The following is a 10047-nucleotide window of genomic DNA, read 5'->3' as shown; positions in this document are numbered from 1 at the left end:
GGACTAAATAATGCTAGCAGAGGAAAATATTAGTCCTAGCTCACCTCTAGAGAAATACCCCGAAAGGAGACAGAGGCCCCCCACATGTATTGGCGGTGAATTAAGATGAAATAACAAACGTAGTATGAAAATAGGTTTAGCAAATTTGAGGTCCACTTACTAGATAGCGGAAGACAGAAAGGACACTTTCATGGTCAGCTGAAAACCCTATCAAAATACCATCCAGAAATCACTTTAAGACTCGGGCATTAACTCATAACACCAGAGTGGCAATTCCTGTTCACAAGAGCTTTCCAGACACAGTAACAAAACTACAGCTGTGAACTGGAACAAAAATGCAAAAACAAACATGGACAAAAGTCCAACTTATCTAGTAGTTGTCTAGGAGCAGGAACAAGCACAGAGAGGCTTCTGATAACATTGTTGACCGGCAAGCAACTAACAGAGAAGCAAGGTTATATAGCGACTCCCACATCTTGATGGGAACAGGTGAACAGAGAAGATGAAGACACCAGTTCAATTCCACCAGTAGCCACCGGGGGAGCCCAGAATCCAAATTCACAACAGTACCCCCCCCTCAAGGAGGGGGCACCGAACCCTCACCAGAACCACCAGGGCGATCAGGATGGGCCCTATGAAAGGCACGAACCAGATCAGAGGCATGAACATCAGATGCATTCACCCAAGAATTATCCTCCTGGCCGTATCCCTTCCACTTGACCAGATACTGGAGTCTTCGTCTGGAAACACGGGAGTCTAAGATTTTCTCCACAACGTACTCCAACTCACCCTCAACCAACACCGGAGCAGGAGGCTCAACGGAAGGCACAACCGGTACCTCATACCTGCGCAATAATGACCGATGAAAAACGTTATGAATAGAAAAGGATGCAGGGAGGTCCAAACGGAAGGAAACAGGGTTAAGAATCTCCAAAATCTTATACGGGCCGATGAACCGAGGCTTAAACTTAGGAGAAGAGACCCTCATAGGGACAAAACGAGAAGACAACCACACCAAATCCCCAACACAAAGCCGAGGACCAACACGACGGTGGCGGTTGGCAAAAAGCTGAGTCTTCTCCTGGGACAACTTCAAATTGTCCACCACCTGCCCCCAGATCTGATGCAATCTCTCCACCACAGCATCCACTCCAGGACAATCCGAAGATTCCACCTGACCAGAGGAAAATCGAGGATGAAACCCCGAATTACAGAAAAACGGGGACACCAAAGTGGCAGAGCTGGCCCGATTATTGAGAGCGAACTCCGCCAATGGCAAAAAAGCAACCCAATCATCCTGGTCAGCAGACACAAAACACCTCAGATATGTCTCCAGGGTCTGATTAGTCCGCTCGGTCTGGCCATTAGTCTGAGGATGGAAAGCGGATGAAAAAGACAAATCTATGCCCATCCTAGCACAGAATGCCCGCCAAAATCTAGACACAAATTGGGTTCCTCTGTCAGAAACGATATTCTCAGGAATACCATGCAAACGAACAACATTTTGAAAAAACAGAGGAACCAACTCGGAAGAAGAAGGCAACTTGGGCAGAGGAACCAAATGGACCATCTTAGAGAAACGGTCACACACCACCCAGATGACAGACATTTTCTGAGAAACAGGCAGATCTGAAATAAAATCCATCGAGATGTGCGTCCAAGGCCTCTTAGGAATAGGCAAGGGCAACAATAATCCACTAGCCCGAGAACAACAAGGCTTGGCCCGAGCACAAACGTCACAAGACTGCACAAAGCCTCGCACATCTCGTGACAGGGAAGGCCACCAGAAGGACCTTGCCACCAAATCCCTGGTACCAAAGATTCCAGGATGACCTGCCAACGCAGAAGAATGAACCTCAGAGATGACTCTACTGGTCCAATCATCAGGGACAAACAGTTTATCAGGTGGGCAACGATCCGGTCTATCCGCCTGAAACTCCTGCAAGGCCCGCCGCAGGTCTGGAGAAACGGCTGACAATATCACTCCATCCTTAAGGATACCTGTGGGCTCAGAGTTACCAGGCGAGTCAGGTTCAAAACTCCTAGAAAGGGCATCCGCCTTAACATTCTTAGAACCCGGCAGGTATGACACCACAAAATTAAACCGAGAGAAAAATAATGACCAGCGCGCCTGTCTAGGATTCAGGCGCCTGGCGGTCTCAAGATAAATCAAATTTTTGTGGTCAGTCAATACCACCACCTGATGTCTGGCCCCCTCAAGCCAATGGCGCCACTCCTCAAAAGCCCACTTCATGGCCAAAAGCTCCCGATTCCCAACATCATAATTCCGCTCAGCGGGCGAAAATTTACGGGAAAAGAAGGCACAAGGCCTCATCACGGAGCAGTCGGAACTTTTCTGCGACAACACTGCCCCAGCTCCGATCTCAGAAGCGTCGACCTCAACCTGAAAAGGGAGAGCAACATCAGGCTGACGCAACACAGGGGCAGAGGAAAAACGGCGCTTAAGCTTCCGAAAGGCCTCCACAGCATCAGGGGACCAATCAGCAACATCAGCACCCTTCTTAGTCAAATCGGTCAATGGCTTAACAATATCCGAAAAACCAGCAATAAATCGACGATAAAAGTTAGCAAAGCCCAAAAATTTCTGAAGACTCTTAAGAGAAGAGGGCTGCGTCCAATCACAAATAGCTTGAACCTTGACAGGATCCATTTCAATGGAAGAGGGAGAAAAAATATATCCCAAAAAGGAAATCCTCTGTACCCCAAAAACACACTTAGAACCCTTCACACACAAAGAATTAGACCGCAAAACCTGAAAAACCCTCCTGACTTGCTGGACATGAGAGTCCCAGTCATCCGAAAAAATCAGAATATCATCCAGATACACAATCATAAATTTGTCCAAATAATTGCGAAAAATATCATGCATAAAGGACTGGAAAACTGACGGAGCATTTGAAAGACCAAAAGGCATCACCAAATACTCAAAGTGGCCCTCGGGCGTATTAAATGCGGTTTTCCACTCATCCCCCTGCCTGATACGCACCAAATTATACGCCCCACGAAGGTCAATCTTAGAGAACCACTTGGCCCCCTTTATGCGAGCAAACAAATCAGTCAGCAACGGCAATGGGTATTGATATTTAACAGTGATTTTATTCAAAAGCCGATAATCAATACATGGTCTCAAAGAGCCGTCTTTTTTTGACACAAAGAAAAAACCCGCTCCTAAGGGAGATGACGATGGACGAATATGTCCCTTTTCCAAGGACTCCTTTATATATTCTCGCATAGCAGCATGTTCAGGCACAGACAGATTAAATAAACGACCCTTTGGGTATTTACTACCCGGAATTAAATCTATGGCACAATCGCACTCTCGGTGCGGAGGTAACGAACCAAGCTTGGGTTCTTCAAAGACGTCACGATAGTCAGACAGGAACTCAGGAATTTCAGAGGGAATAGATGATGAAATGGAAACCAAAGGTACCTCCCCATGAGCCCCCTTACATCCCCAGCTCAACACAGACATAGCTCTCCAGTCAAGGACTGGGTTGTGAGATTGCAGCCATGGCAATCCTAGCACCAAATCATCATGTAGATTATACAGCACCAGAAAGCGAACAATCTCCTGGTGATCTGGATTAATACGCATAGTTACTTGTGTCCAGTATTGTGGTTTATTATTAGCCAATGGGGTGGAGTCAATCCCCTTCAGAGGAATAGGAGTCTCCAAAGGCTCTAAATCATACCCACAGCGTTTGGCAAAGGACCAATCCATAAGACTCAAAGCCGCGCCAGAGTCGACATAGGCGTCCGTGGTAATAGATGACAAAGAGCAAATCAGGGTCACAGATAGAATAAACTTAGACTGTAAAGTGCAAATGGAACCAGATTTATCAAGCTTTTTAGTGCGCTTAGAGCATGCTGATATAACATGAGTAGAATCACCACAATAGAAACACAACCCGTTTTTCCGTCTAAAATTCTGCCGCTCGCTTCTGGACAGAATTCTATCACACTGCATACTCTCTGGCGTCTTCTCAGTGGACACCGCCAGATGGTGCACTGGTTTGCGCTCCCGCAAACGCCGATCGATCTGAATAGCCATTGTCATGGACTCATTCAGACCCGCAGGCACAGGGAACCCCACCATAATATCCTTAATGGCATCAGAGAGACCCTCTCTGAAGGTCGCCGCCAGGGCGCACTCATTCCACTGAGTAAGCACAGACCATTTACGAAATCTTTGGCAGTAAATTTCAGCTTCATCTTGCCCCTGAGAAAGGGACATCAAAGTTTTTTCTGCCTGAAGCTCCAAATGAGGTTCGTCATAAAGCAACCCCAAGGCCAGAAAAAACGCATCCACATTGAGCAACGCAGGATCCCCTGGTGCCAATGCAAAAGCCCAATCTTGAGGGTCGCCCCGGAGCAAGGAAATCACAATCCTGACCTGCTGTGCAGGGTCTCCGGCAGAGCGAAACTTCAGGGACAAAAATAATTTGCAATTATTTCGAAAATTCTGAAACCCAGATCTATTCCCCGAGAAAAATTCCGGCAAAGGAATTTTCGGCTCAGATACAGGTGCCTGACAAACAAAATCTTGCAAATTTTGTACTTTCGTGGCGAGATTATTCAAACCTGCAGTTACACTCTGAAGATCCATTACAAACAGGTGGACACAGAGCCATTCAAAGATTAGAAGGAGAGAAAGAGAAAAAAAAAAAAAAGACTGCAGCATAGACAGACTGGCAAGAGGTCCAATTAAGAGCACACTCAAGAGGAAAAAAAAAAAAAAATCTCAGCAGACTTCTTATTTCTCTCCTTTCTCAGCCAAGGATTTTAACCCTTTAGTGGGCCGGTCAAACTGTCATGATCTCAATGGCAAGAGAACATAGCATCAGCATATATAGGAACTAGCTCTTGGAAGCTGGGAACTGAGCTTGACCATGAACTAAACCTACCGCACAACTAGCAGTGGCCGGGTAGCATTCCTACGTTTTATCCCTAGATGCCCAGCGCCAGCCGGAGGACTAAATAATGCTAGCAGAGGAAAATATTAGTCCTAGCTCACCTCTAGAGAAATACCCCGAAAGGAGACAGAGGCCCCCCACATGTATTGGCGGTGAATTAAGATGAAATAACAAACGTAGTATGAAAATAGGTTTAGCAAATTTGAGGTCCACTTACTAGATAGCAGAAGACAGAAAGGACACTTTCATGGTCAGCTGAAAACCCTATCAAAATACCATCCAGAAATCACTTTAAGACTCTGGCATTAACTCATAACACCAGAGTGGCAATTCCTGTTCACAAGAGCTTTCCAGACACAGTAACAAAACTACAGCTGTGAACTGGAACAAAAATGCAAAAACAAACATGGACAAAAGTCCAACTTATCTAGTAGTTGTCTAGGAGCAGGAACAAGCACAGAGAGGCTTCTGATAACATTGTTGACCGGCAAGCAACTAACAGAGAAGCAAGGTTATATAGCGACTCCCACATCTTGATGGGAACAGGTGAACAGAGAAGATGAAGACACCAGTTCAATTCCACCAGTAGCCACCGGGGGAGCCCAGAATCCAAATTCACAACATTACACATCAGACCATTCCATTCACTCTTTCTATGTCTCCATCACATCAGGAGATTATCTCCCTATTAGTCATTCCTGAGGGAATTGATGAGGTCCTGTTGGGGATACCATGGCTTCGCTATCATTCTCCTCATATAGAGTGGTCCTCAGGGAAAATTTTGGGATGAAGTAAATCATGTGAGGGTAGATGTGAGAGGGAGTGCATTCAGGTTGCTTCTACAGACGTACCCGCAGATCTTTCCTCTCTCCCCAAGCACTATTGGTCCTATGCGGACGTGTTCTCCAAAAGGGCTGCGGAGACCCTTCCTCCTCACTGCCCCTATGACTGTCCTATTGACCTCTTGCCTGGTGCAGAGCCTCCCCGGGGTCGAGTCTATCCATTATCTCTCCCGGAGACAGAGGCAATGTCCCAGTACATTCAAGAGAATCTGGCAAGTAGATACATTAGGAAGTCAGTGTCACCTGCAGGGGCTGGGTTCTTCTTCATGCAGAAGAATGGAGAACTATGTCCATGCATAGACTACAGGGGTCTTAACGCCATCACCGTTAAGAATAAATACCCACTACCCCTGGTATCTGAGCTTTTTGATAGGCTACAGGGAGCAAGGGTATTTACTAAGTTAGATCTGCGGGGTGCTTACAACCTGATTCGCATCCGTGAGCGGGAAGAATGGAAGATGGCTTTTAACACTAGGGATGGGCACTATGAATATCTGGTGATGCCCTTCGGGCTCTGTAATGCCCCAGCCATTTTCCAAGACTTTGTGAACGACATCTTCCGGGAGATGCTCACCACCTTGGTCGCAGTCTATCTGGATGATATTCTCATCTACTCTTCAGATATTGACTCCCATCGGAGAGATGTTCGCAAAGTTTTTGACCTCTTATGAGCAAACTCCCTCTACGCCAAGTTGGAGAAGTGTGTGTTTGAGCAGGAGTCCTTGCCTTTCCTTGGCTATATCATCTCTGCCCAGGGATTGGCTATGGATCCTGCCAAGCTACAGGCTGTGATGGACTAGCAAGAACATCATTCTCTTAAAGCGGTTCAGCACTTTATGGGGTTCATTAATTACTATCGCCAGTTCATCCCACTTTTCTCAACTTTGGTAGCTCCCTTGGTTGCCCTCACCAAGAAGGGAGCAAATCCCAAGTTGTGGTTGGAGGAGGTCTCCAAGGTCTTTCTCTTGATTAAGTCACACTTCGCTAGCGCTCCCATCCTACATTGCCTCTATGTAGATAAGCCATTTATTACGGAGGTGGATGCCTCATCCGTTGGTGCTGGAGCAGTCCTCTTCCAAAAGGATGCTCAAGGTCAGAAGTATCCTTGCTTCTTCTTCTCCAAGACCTTTTCACCAGCGGAGAGGAATTATTCCATCGGGGACAGGGAGTTGCTAGTCATGAAGTTGGCTTTCTCAGAGTGGAGACACCTCTTGGAGGGAGCTCTCTTTCTCTTCCAAGTGTTAACAGACCACAAGAACTTGGTGTACTTACAGACGGCCCAGCGGCTGAATTCTCGCCAGGCTAGATGGTCCCTGTTCTTCTCTCGGTTCCATTTTACTCTCCATTTGCTCTCTGGGGAGAAGAACATTCGTGCCGACGCTCTCTCTCTCTCGCTCCGTAGTGTCATCTGAGGAGGAGGAGCCTCGGCTTATTGTCCCTTCTGAGAGCCTGAGAACTGTGGCTCCGGTTTCGCTAGAGTCTGTGCCCCCAGGCAAGACTTTCGTTCCATCTAATTTGCAACCGGAGGTTCTCTCTTGGGCTCACCTATCCAGGGTGGCTGGACATTTTGTGACCAAGAGGACATCTGAGCTTTTGGCGAGGACGTACTGGTGGCCGCATATGGCCCGTGACGTCGGGGACTATATTCGGGCGTGTGTCTCTTGCGCCAAGACTCAGTCTCTTCGGCAACGGCCTGCTGGGCAACTTTACCCCCTGCCGGTGGCAGACAGGCCATGGGAGATGGTTGGGATGGACGTCGTGGTGGGCTTACCCAAGTCTCATAACTGCACCGTTATCTGGGTTGTCACTGATCATTTCTCTAAGATGGTGCACTTGGTGCCGCTTCCACGGTTACCTTCTGCAGGGGCCTTGGCGGCATTGTTCATTAAACATATTTTCCGTTTACATGGCATGCCTGATAAAATTGTCAGTGACTGGGATCCCCAGTTCGCATCTCGGTTTTGGAGAGAGCTCTGTCGTTTACTCAGCATAGAACTAAATCTCTCCTCTGCATACCCCCCCGAGACAAATGGGTTGGTAGAGAGTGCCAACCAGACTCTGGTGACATATTTGCGACATTTTGTCTCTGCTAGGCAGGATGACTGGGGATCTTTGCTACCTTGGGCAGAATTTGCTCTGAACAACGCCGTAGCCGATTCCACTGGGCAGACTCCTTTTCTCCTTAATTACGGCCAGCATCCGCGTGTCCCTGTGCCCATGCCCGTGTCTTCCACTGATTCCAGGGTGGCAGACTGGGCAGTGGAGGCACGTGAAATTTGGGACCGCACACAGGATGCCATTCGGGCTTCCAAGGAGAGAATGAGGGTTTCTGCCGATGCTCACCGACACCCCGCTCTGACTTTCACTCCTGGTGACTTAGTGTGGCTCTCCACCCATAACTTCAGGCTGCGAGTTGAGTCCACTAAGTTTGCGCCTCGCGACATTGGTTCTTTCAAGGTTCTGGAACAGGTTAACCCTGTGGTCTACCGTTTGGCCATTCCTCCGCGCCTAGGTATCACCAACACCTTCCACGTTTCCCTCTTAAAGCCCGTCTATATGTCCCGGTTTTCTGAGTCATCTGCTGGGACATCGGGTTCGTCCACGGATGAGTACGAGGTGAATGCTATCATGGGGTGCAAGGTTGTACGTGGCAAAAAATACTATCTGGTGGACTGGAAGGGCCACGGCCCTGAGGACAGAACCTGGGAACCTGTAGAGCACATTTGAGCTCTGCTGCTCATTGCAGCCTTTGAGCGTGGTGAGGCCCAAGGAGGGGGGGGGCCATGTTAGGAATCGAGTTCCCGCCGCTGCACAGAGGGAATCTTGAACCATGTCTGCTCCGGTCTCTCATTCTGCATCAGCCGCAGTTGAGCCTGCTCAGCGGAGATGTCGGTCCCAGCGTCTTGCTCAGTCTGATTCGGTGCAAAGGGTTACTGCTGCCTTTCCAGGCTCTGCCATTGTAGCCTGTACTGATCAGCGGCGAGCAGACATCTCTGGGACTAAGTCCTGCTTTTCCCCTTCTGAGCATGCTGAAAGGAAGACCTCTCAGTGGAGGTCTGGGGTCACATGCTCAGGTACTGCAGTAGCTCCTATTGGTCCTCTAGGAAGGTCCTGAAGCTGCTCAGTTACTGTAGCAGTTCTCATTGGTCCTCTAGGAAGGTCCTGAACTTGCTGCATCTATAAAAGGTTCGCATGGCCTCACGGCCATGCGCTAGTATACACTTGTTTATGTGTGTGTTGTGAGTGAAAGTTGCTCTTTAATCATCCCCTCCCTTGTGTTTGAATGCTCGCGTAAGGAGGATGATTGTAATTTAGCGCTCGACTTGTAACCAACACTGGTACACAAACAGCGTCTATTGCTGTGACCCCCAGTACGGTGCCGTGCGCTATCACCGCGCTTTCCAAACCCAAGTCTGGGTGGTTAGTGGCGTCCGCCAGTGCGGCATCGCATGCACTCTTGTGCTATTTAATTATTATTTGTGTTACGTGCGGTGCTGCGGCCCTGTGACTCAACAGGGTTTGCTTCTTCCACACAGGGTGAAGCTAACCGGTGTGTATCCTCATTGTACCGCCATATAGTCCGTCATTGCTTAGCAGCAGGTTCCATCTCTGCACGGTGGACCCCGGGCTGCGACCGCACCTTATTCCTTTTCTCTATTTATTTGGTGCGTTCCGCTAGCCCTAACAATGTGACTATTAAAGTGGTACACAGAGGGCCTTATTGCTTTCTAGGGAGCAAAATGTGGGCACTGTTTTCTAGAGCATTTGCACCCGGCATTACTATATTCTAGAGGGTTGCTTTAGAATTTAGAGGGCACATAGCACCACACAGTAGGTGCAGTAATAGGGACACATACGGCAGTAGCATTGGGGTATTAGCAGGATGAGACGTTTGTGCAGGTTGGAAATAGATGGTACTAGTGATGAGCGAATATACTCGTTACTCGAGATTTCCCGAGCACGCTTGGGTGTCTTCCGAGTATTTTTTAGTGCTCGGAGATTTAGTTTTTCTTGCCGCAACTGAATGATTTACATCTGTTAGCCAGCATAAGTACATGTGGGGGTTGTCTGGTTGCTAGGGAATCCCCACATGTAATCAAGCTGGCTAACAGATGTAAATCATTCAGCTGCGACGCTGAAAACTAAATCTCCGAGTACTTACAAATACTCGGAGGACACCCGAAAGTGCTCGGGAAATCTCGAGTAACGAGTATATTCACTCATCACTAATGGTGACGTGCTGAAAATATGAGAAGTGAAATGTGTCTTTG

The sequence above is a fragment of the Ranitomeya variabilis genome, chromosome 7 (genome assembly GCF_051348905.1).
Source record: "Ranitomeya variabilis isolate aRanVar5 chromosome 7, aRanVar5.hap1, whole genome shotgun sequence".
NCBI classification, from domain to species: domain Eukaryota; kingdom Metazoa; phylum Chordata; class Amphibia; order Anura; family Dendrobatidae; genus Ranitomeya; species Ranitomeya variabilis.
This window is presented reverse-complemented; position numbering follows the sequence as displayed.